Genomic DNA, 10,057 nt, shown 5'->3' on the forward strand with positions numbered 1-10,057 from the left:
ACTCCAGTGAGCCATTCCATTTCATTCTCAACAGGGAATGTGGGGAAGGAAGAATTCAACATAGTCCTATAAGAGGAGGTAGAACAAGCTGCTAAGGAGAAAGAAGTCGACCACCCCACTCAATTGACAAGAAACCTCAAGTGAAAGGATAGATAGCAAATAGTAGGCCTTAGAACCATCAAGCCAAGGGAAAATAAGAAAAATCATGCTAAAGATTCCTATCAGAAGAACTAGTTTCACCACTAAAGAAAATGGAGAATTACGGAGGATGGAAAAAGAATCTAGGAAAGTCAAAGAGGAGTGCAAAAAGAGACAAGATGAATGAAGAAAGAAAGGTCGTGCTTGTCAAGAGCTGAGACAAAGAAAGGAATGTTTTTGCAACCTACTAGAAAAAATGAGGCAAATGACCATAGTAACCAGGGAGGTGATGGCATTAAAAGAGGCCTTAAAGGCAATGCAAGGTGAAGAAAGTCTAGAAGACCTGTATGATGAAGAAAGGGAGAGCTGCATTGCCCTAGAGGCATAATGTGCTATGATATCTTAGGACATGCAACATCTTGAGGAAGAAATCAATAGCTTGAAGCAATAAAGAGAATAGCTATCCAAGGAGCTACAAGAGGCAAATGCACAAGGTGAGCAATAAATAAGGAGATGGCGGAATTGCATAGCCAGCTTCACACAGCACTCCACGCGCAAGCCATCCTAAGGGAATAGGTAGAGTGCCAAAACCAAGAGAAGGAACATATGAATACATTGGGGCGAGAGTAAGAGCAAGTAATCACTATCCTAGCCCAATCCCAAAACCAAGGAGTGGAGTTGATGAAAGGGAAGGCAAAAGAATGGGCAACTAAGAATGAGAATAGGATTAAAGACTTGGCTTACTACCTGACCCATTCAAAGAGTGAATGTATTATGGCAAAAAGCAAAGCTAAAGCTATGGAGACAAGGATGTTGTGGAGCAGTAGAAAGTCTTCTTAAACACAGTATTGAATGTCACCTAGTCAAGAGAGAAATAGATAATCGAGGAACTCAAAAGAAAATTAGAGTTGGTAATAAGGAGAGCACTTAAACACAAGCTCCATGCCATGGTGCCTAAACCTAGCATCATCTTAGGAGTAGAGAAACAAAAAGCCCATTTGATCATGGCTTGATTAATCATGCAAGAACTTGCATTGCTAGGGATTGGGGAGCCAGTGCAATGAGCACACTACTAAGACAAAAGCCTACTATAGAGGAAGAGCGGTTACTGACCCTCTTTTTACATTAATGCAGGGATAGATAGTTATGCAATGGCTCGCCTCATTATGGGAGCCACCCTTTTGCTAACATATTGTATGAGCTTATTAGAAGACATTAGTGGTAGCAGATTCACTAGTTGCAACCACCCATTTTTTTCCACCATGCCCCTCAATGTAAGAATCAACTTCAAGGACTATATATAGAGCAAAGCTTTCCTAAGCAAATCCCTCAAGCCTCCCAATAGCTTGGCCTCTGCCCATGAATGGGGTGCCACTTAATATGCTTCCTTATCATTTTAAAAAAATAAAAAGAAAGAAAAAAGAAAGAAAAAATAAGTGAAAAAGAAAATGAAAGAAAAATGAAATCTCTACCAACTAATAACAACTAAACATAAACATAAAACAATCTACTCTCTTACTAATAAAACCAATATATAACTAATCCACACACACACACTCTCTCTCTCTCTCTCTCTCTCTCTCTCTCTCTCTCTCTCTCTCTCTCTCTCTCTCTCTCTCTCTCTCTCTCTCTCTCTCTCTCTCTCTCTCTCTCTCTCTCTCTCTCTCTCTCTCTCTCTCTCTCTCTCTCTCTCTCTCTCTCTCTCTCTCTCTCTCTCTCTCTCTCTCTCTCTCTCTAACCACCCAACCAACCATCCTACCAACCAACATAAACACAAACTTACAATAACTCACTAACTCACAATAAAGAAGACAGAACCTACTAACGTATCCACCCACCCAACCAACCCACACACCAAACCAATAACAACAACAAATAAACTAACAAACATAGAAAAACAAAATTACAACCCGAAAGAGAGAGAGATATCACCAACCTAAATAATAGTTGTCAAAAACTACCCCAATGACCAATCCCGCAAAAAAAACTATACTAAGCAAACCAAAATACCAATAAATTAAACCGCATTAAGCAAACCAACCTCTCTCTCTCTCTCTCTCTCTCTCTCTCTCTCTCTCTCTCTCTCTCTCTCTCTCTCTCTCTCTCTCTCTCTCTCTCTCTCTCTCTCTCTCTCTCTCTCTCTCTCTCTCTCTCTCTCTCTCTCTCTCTCTCTCTCTCTCTCTCTCTCTCTCTCTCTCTCTCTCTCTCTCTCTCTCTCTCTGTGTGTGTGTGTGTGTGCAATAGAGGAGGATAGACCACTCAATGCCCAAGAGGGTGGTTAAAGGAGTGTCCTAGCGGGTGCCTATGATGGCGATGAAAGGAGTCCTAACCAAGCTACTGTCTCTCTCTCTCTCCTCCTCTATCTCTAACTTATCAATCAACAGAAAATTAAAGTAGCCCTAAACTAAATCTTTAAAATCACCCTAGACTCACACGCATAATCTTACTAACTAATTGATAAAAAATTAAACTAATGCTAAAAAATTTATATAATATTAACTAACTAACTAACTAACTAAATAATTATTTAAAATAACATCTATATATATATATATATATATATATATATATATATATATATATATATATATATATATATAACAAAACAATTTAAACCAACCCCAAACAATTAAAGTAAATAACCCAAACTAACTAAACTAATTAAAGTAAACAACTAAACTAACTTACCAAACCACTAACTAAGCTACTAACAACTAACCTACTAAGTTGCTAACAACTAACCTACCAACTAAACTAATAACATAATATAATTAATTAATTAACCAATCAATCGATTAAAAATTAAACTAACACTAAAAAATTAAAGTTAACACACAATTTAAATAATCTAAACTAGCTAACTAAACAAACAATTAAAATAACATATTCTCTCCCTCTAAATCTCTCTCTCTCTCTCTCTCTCTCTCTCTCTCTCTCTCTCTCTCTCTCTCTCTCTCTCTCTCTCTCTCTCTCTCTCTCTCTCTCTCTCTCTCTCTCTCTCTCTCTCTCTCTCTCTCTGTGGTAGAGCAAGATAGACCGCTCGATGCCCAGGAGGGTGGCTAAAGGAATGTCCTTGTAGGGAGTGCACAAGAGGGCGGTCAAAGAAGTCCCCGCATGCCTGAAACATGCTCCCCGCCACCCTCAGCACTATCTCCCACGGGGTCTTTATGACCTCAGGGAGTTGGGATCAACGGCTCACGTTGATCCTGAAAAAAGGCTCGCATCAGAGCCGCTACTTTATGCAGAAGTAAACCCATCCAGATTAACAAAACCCAACCAGCAAATAGAAACCCAACCAGCCGGAAACTTGGATCTGACGAAGCAACGGCGTCTCGAAATTCGGGGATGTTCACTGCCACATGCAAAAGTAAACCCATCCAGGACTATAAATGCACCGCCAGTCGTTGAAATTGATGGCATGGGCTGGCAGTAAGAGATAGTAGATTCTGCGGGGCCCACTATCTCTGATACGTATTTTTGAATCGTGGACTACAAGTAAACCCAGCCATTAAAGTAAACCCAGCCATTGAAGTAAACTGTGTTGACCTGGTACCGAAAGCCGAAAAGCTCTCGGTATTACCCACAGGAAAATCCTGCACGCAGGCCGCATTCGTGTGCTGTTGTGAACCGAGGTTGGATGCCCATATTCCAAGCGCATACAAGCTCCACTACAAAGGTTTGAGGTTTGTAGGTTGGATGCCCATATTCCAAGCGCATACACGCATTCGTGTGCTGTTGTGAATCGAGGTTGGATGCCCATATTCCATACAAAGGTTTGAGGTTCATATTACGATTTCTTGGTCATGACTTCCACTACAAGGTGCATATCTCTCTCTCTTTCTTCCTCTCATATTTGCATTGGATGCATTGTGGCATTGGAATGATGTTTTGGTGATATATACGTATGTAGTCAACACGCATGGATTATGGAAAGCGACATTGAGATCGATGATCTCGACACGGATGAAGAGACATTAGATGGATCATCAAGCGACGAGGTTGAGATGCTTGATTTCTTAAGTGGAGACAATGATTCGGCACCACAAGAAATCACTAACAATGCACCAAGCCCAACTACCTATACCTCATCGAAGTACTTCTCTTTTAATAGAGAGACTTACAGCTTGATGGTCAGTGATTTGAGCGGGCAGAAGGCCATCACATTGGAGGTGCTCAAGCAACTCCACAGGAGGGAGTTGCTCGACTTGAAGAAGTGGAGAAGAATCAGAGAAGGTCTTTGCATTGGTAGAAATGGCGATGGATACATTACATTGGCCTTGAAATCGGAGCCATCATTGCGCATTGCATGTATAGAGGAGTGGGAGAGCATATTCCTTGAAAATCACATAAACAAGGTTACAGGTGCTCACGAGGGTATCAATGTCACAATTGATTCCATCAAATCCACGTGGTGTACTGACTTGAGAAGGCATGGCATTCCTCTTGCGTATGTGAGAGATCTCATCAGTGGGTGTACTTGCAAGGTGTTCACAAGGCCCCGTGGTTATAAAGGCCCATTGTTCGTTCATGGGAAGGTTCAAGAAAGAAGAGCACCCATCTTGGAGTTTACTGTAGATAGATCTCTTGTTGAGCGGAGGCTTTAAGAAATCATGCTTGAACACAATGTTAGGTTGGGCAAGGTTCGCTCAACCAAAAAGCATGGTTTAGGGAAGACAATAGTGGAATATGCATGTCATCGAAGTGGTAGAGCAACTCGAAAGGGCTCCCAAATCCGCAGGTTGCGAACGTCGAAGAAATGTGGTTTCCCTTTCAAGGTGCAAATCGAGTACAAAGACGATCTCCATGATGTCACTATACGAGTCCATGGACTACACGAGGGTCATGTACCTGGATCTCGTGCCGACTTGTATCACTTGCCGGTGCATCCAACTGTGATTGATTGTTGCAAGGATGACCTGTTTGACATTGGGACATGTCGGCACGTTGCGAAGATGAGCCTTAGCAAGGAGCGGTTTCATTTGAAAAATGCCTCTCCATTGGATCGTGTCATTTATAGGTTCTTCATGATACCAAGAGAGGTACAGACACTATCATATCAAGATACCAAGAGAGGTACAGACACTATCATATCAAATTCGAACTAAAGGTATGCTACCTTCTAAGCCTCTGTCTATGGTACTAGGTTGCTTTGAGCGTCAATGTTCTATGTGTCATCCTGTTGCAGGCAAACTTTCGAAGGATGATTGGATGGCAATGTATTTGGAGGCTCTCCGTCTACGAGATCAAAACAAGGTATTTGACATATTCTCATAAATGTTTATAAGCTGTGAAAATTAGTACATCTATTTGATACTATCATCTACATGGTCTTTTAGGTACTCTATTGCCAACCATACAATCCTCATGCCATAGAGGACAAGGACAAACCATTCGTACTGATAGTCCAGGACGAGTGGATGTTGCAAATGAGTAAGAGGTTCTCAAATAACAATGCTTGGGCAATCGACAGCACATTCAAGACCAATGTGTTTGGTCTTCCGCTTTATGCGGCGGTTTTACCAAACCAACATGGGGTGGGTATCCCTATTTGGTTTATGCTATGCACTAGTGACAATGGGTCAAACCAAGAGATTATGGCTTTGCAAATCACCATGAGACTAGTCCTCTCTAGGATGGGAGATATTCGCCCTGCTGCCCTGGTGATTGATAAGTCCCAGCCAGAGCTGGAGGCGCTCTCGAAGGTTGTTCTGGAAGACCCTTATTGTTGGACCACTGACCACCTTGGTGGCAACAAACGTCAACGAGCATGCCATATTATTCTATGCTGGTTCCACACAAAGAAAGCATGGGTTGAAAATCTATTGCCACAGGTACACCTTTTCAATACCATTTTACTTTTAAGCATTGCCTTTTTGTGAGTTCCATGAGCTTGACAGTGAGTACTTTACATGTTCTTGCGTGAATCAAGGTCCCTACAAATGAGCGCGATCATGTGTATGCCTCTTTGTCCAATCTTATGCATTGCCCTACAAAGTCGCAGTTTGATGATATGTTTGAGCAATTGCTTCATCGTTATTCCGCTCATCCAAATGTGGTCCGATACGTTACCAATGGATGGTGTGGGAAAGATTGTATTTGGCATGCAAGATGGCCCAAGTTTGGTCGCATGTTTCCACATGGCAATGTCGACACAACAAACCTCATCGAGAGACTTTGGCAATATATCAAGTACACTCTACTTGATGCTAGGATCAACAGGTCCATTTTGGATCTGCTGCACGCCCTTGTTGGTGACTCATCGTCGGGTTCTAGAATGGGTGGATCGGCTTTGGAGTTTTTCAAGCAAAAGCAAGAGATAGGTAATGTGGTCAATTTCCTTTCTATTTGCACATTTGACCTTTCCTTAAAACGCATTGTTGTCTTATACATGTTTTTTATGCCAGCTGATTCTGAGCGCTTCAAAGTCTATGGGTCAAGCAAGAGTCATACGGCTAGATTGGCAGCAGGGGAGAAGATTCTTCAGCGGTATGAGCAAGATCCCTCCTCTCTTCAAGTCATTAACGAGGGGACCATGTTGTTTAAAATAGCAAGCACCACCCAACATGCAAAATGGTATCATGTAAGTGTACAATCAAACTATTGTGATTGCCCTGATTGGTCAACTGACTGTAAACATCTTCATGGTTTGAGGCTCATCTTGAAGAGCTATTTTCCTCACCTTCATGAGGTTCTCCCCATCATCGATAGTGCGCATGTCTTTGACGACATAAAGGAAAGACCAGGTGGCGATAAAATCACAGGATTGGAGAGATCATCTTCCGATGGTGGCGTGCAGGAAGGGGAACTCGTGTCCTCCATCGCAGACTTTAGAGACCTCCTTCAAAGGATCGAGGATGGGATTCCATCCTACACAGCGGCACAGATGGATGCTTGTATGCGCCAACTGGAAAGTGCTAAAGAGTCTCTTGTTCACATTTCACACCACAGGAGATTGACATGCCTAAAAAGGGCGGGATCTATCAGATCCAGGAAAATGTGACACAGACGCGCCTAGGGCATGGCAAGGATCATCGTCATCGTCCAAATGAGAGGGGGGAGTCCTCATCACAACCCAAGCGTCCATCTATTACAGGCGTGTTAAGGCGCAAGCATCAACGAGGGAGGGGTCGTGTAAGGTTTAGCCCAAAACCGCGGATATATTGTCCTCATTGCTACACCAAAACATTTTTGGTGGACCCTCTCGCAGTGTATTCATGCAATACTTGCCATGCACTACTCCCTCTATCCCTGTGGTATGCTCCTCATCCAGCGGATTCTATCTTGATCGGCAAGGCGGTGCGATTGTATGGTGAGTCTTACATTGGCACTTGTCGTATTTTGTATTGCACCTACAACAGTGAGAATGAGGAGCGTCAGTTTTCTCTCTCGTTCCCTGATGGGTCCACGATCACAGAAGTCTTGGCATCTAGGTTCAGAATGTTTGTACTGTACACATGATTCTCCATCTAATGGATAACGTTCTCCTGGATTTTATCTTGCTCTATTTGCTGGAATTAGCTAGTTTTAATGGTGGTGTTTTGGATTTTATGGTAGTGTCGTATTGGATAATTATATGATTTTACTATTTAGAAATTAGTGTGTATATTTGGCAACACATCCAACAGGTTATTTCTTATCACTACATGTTCATGTAATCCAGATGTGACATGCTCTCATATTTAAAGAGTTGCGCAAATATTGATAGCTTAAGTTAGTAATGATGGGTGCATTGTTGGGAAGCATAGTTGACACATGTGATAAAGCAAGTTGAACCACACATCCCATGGAATAATGTAACCGCAATACTATGGTGCAATGAAATCATGAGATTAGTGACATTAAATCGTGAGATTAGTAACATTGAATCATTGGTGACTACACAACCAAATAAGCAAATGTTTATGAGTTCAATTCATGATACTATGGTCAATTTGAGAGAGAGAGAGAGAGATAAGATCAATTAATGATTTCTAAACAAAGAATCCTATGGAATAATGTAATGAAGTGCTATGGTGCAATGAAATCGTTAGATTGGTAACATTAAATCATGAGATTAGTAACATTGAATCGTGAGATTAGTAACATTGAGATAAGATCAATTAATGATTTCTATACCACACAAAGAATCAGAAAAAGTCCAAAAAGATGCATGAGTTCAAAAAGAACCATGAATTCAAATCTTAGTACATGTCTGCCACAAACCAAGTACATGACCATAAGTGAGACCATAAGTCCATGACTGCCACAATCTAGCTAAATGTCACAAATTGACTAAAACCACACAAGATCACATCTCCAACACTCCAAGCGCCCACTGGTAAAGGTCCTCCTTCAAAGTGGTAATGTAGGTGGCATTGAACCATTTTCTAGTTAACTGCAATACAAAAAGTTGATTATGGATTGACGTATGCACACAAGACCATTCAAAGTCGCATAGCAAAAGCACTTATACCAGTATAGGCTTACCCAGTTTTTGGTTGGTTTCCCAACCACACCACCCTCGATGAGTAGTCTTATGAAAGCCATCACATAAAATCCACAATCCACCGCATTTGTCTGTCGAGGGGCCTGCGAAAAGGGATTATAGTCATCTTTATGTTAACTTCTCTATGTTACATCTCCAAGTGACAGTAGTACTGCCACATTCTTAGTACATACCTTAATGTGGATGAGCTTCATTTTCTCCACGTCCGATAAAAACCTTGCGCATACTGGGTCAGTACAAAGCCTTGATAGTGCAAACAAGGCCCTGAAACATAGACACAAAAGAGATGAACATAATACATATGTGACACAACGTAAAGCATGGGTGCATATAGAATGTTACGATACCTGTGCACATAAGGTAGACATGCCGTGAAATCAGTGTACTCCAAGGAGTCAAGGCATAGGATGGCTCCATGATCACTAGGTAATTTTTCAACCCTTCTTAGCAAAGGGTTGAAGACCACAAAAAGAGACCAATGTGACCTGCACATCAAAGAATGCTATTAAAACTAGCGCATCAAAGGGCTATGATAAAGCATTTACAATAAGTATGCATAAAGGGACTACTAACCTCTCAAGCACAGGCAGAAAGATAAAGGTGGACATCGTGGGATCACAACTATCAAAGTAATTCCTCAACGAAACACTATCGTCTTGTGGCTCAACCATATTGATGTATGGAAACCACAGACTATCCACAAAGCATACATCATGGACGTGCTCTCTCGGCATCAAATACTCCATCCAACTATGAAATAACCATAACCATAAAATACACATAACAATAACCATAACCATAAAATAACAAGAACCATAATCATAAAATAACAATAACCATAACCATAAAATAACAATAACCATAACAATAACAATAACCAACTATGAATAAAAGCACAAATTAGTTCAGTAGAATAACAAAACCCCTAGTCCTAATCATCAGGCAACAACCAATAGAGCTAAAACTAGTTTAACAAACTTACATGGCGAACAAATTCATGGTACGGGTGGATGCCTCCTCCACGCACCGCAATGCATCCAACAAAGCCCGATCGACATCCACACGGAGCTTTGAGCATCGAGACACGAACTCGATATTTGCGGAAGTCTCTAACCTAAAATAATACCAAAAAAGCTCTATTCAAAAAATTGGTAGACTATCAACAATTCTTCACCAAGCTATCACGTCACTACAACACTTCCAAGTACTAGTGCCTTGCCTTATTATTCCTAGTGCAAATATATATTTTGACATTGTAACATGGTTATTGGGCTTCTTATAGGATTCCAATCAATAATTTTTGCGAAGGATTGAGACTCAACACATTCATACCATTCCCAATACTCGCCAAATTTGACCTATATAGATGATCTATAGGTAGATCTGTGCTTTGCACATGTATAATTGCCAAATTTGACCATTTAGTAGATTTTG

At 41.1% G+C, this 10,057-nt stretch overlaps 1 pseudogene; it reads left to right on the top strand.

The window, feature by feature from the left end:
• The first annotated feature begins 4,733 nt into the window (after positions 1-4,733).
• Positions 4,734-7,596, top strand: LOC148015095 (uncharacterized; annotated as a pseudogene).
• Positions 7,597-10,057: the final 2,461 nt, after the last annotated feature.

This window comes from Lygodium microphyllum, chromosome 24 (assembly GCF_053477565.2).
Source record: "Lygodium microphyllum isolate KBCC chromosome 24, Lygodium_microphyllum_v1.1.10, whole genome shotgun sequence".
Taxonomy (NCBI): domain Eukaryota; kingdom Viridiplantae; phylum Streptophyta; class Polypodiopsida; order Schizaeales; family Lygodiaceae; genus Lygodium; species Lygodium microphyllum.